Here is a 587-nt window from a genome sequence, read left to right as displayed (position 1 = left end):
GATGTGGTCACATTCCTTCTTTTACATTGTATTTACAAAAATCATGAAAAGCTGAAGTAAGCTTTACTGCTAGACCAACAAATAATATAGAGGAATCCATTACCATTGATTTGAAGAGTCAGCCATATTATAATTAAATACTTAGATGTAATTGGTTTTAAATAATTTAAATGAAGGTTAAGAATGGCTGAATGGGCCAATTTAGGGGTTAATGGGGGAGAAAGAACAGCAAGAAAAAAAAGAGAGTCTGCAAAGTGGGAAAGAATATTTATTGCAAATGCTTACTTGACCTTCAAGAAATATTATCTAATATAGTTTAAGAATGTTCACTATTATCATTACACAGTCTTAGTATCATAAAGCAAGAAAAATATTAAAGATATAAAATATACATGGGACAAAGTACAAAGTTTCATTTTTCTTATTACCAAGTGACATTGAAAATTTATGAAATCAACAAATATAAAGCAAATAGAATAACTGAAATAAAGTTTCAGTATTAAAATTTATTGATATTAATTGTATTCCCATAAGGAATAAATAATTAAAATTAAAAATAATATTTATAATAGAACCAAAATACATAT

This window comes from Heterocephalus glaber, unplaced genomic scaffold, assembly GCF_053883595.1.
Source record: "Heterocephalus glaber isolate CG9 unplaced genomic scaffold, H.glaber_assembly_v1.0 deba00001058, whole genome shotgun sequence".
Taxonomy (NCBI): domain Eukaryota; kingdom Metazoa; phylum Chordata; class Mammalia; order Rodentia; family Bathyergidae; genus Heterocephalus; species Heterocephalus glaber.
The sequence above is the reverse complement of the archived record's forward strand: the minus strand, read 5'-3'. Positions refer to the sequence as shown.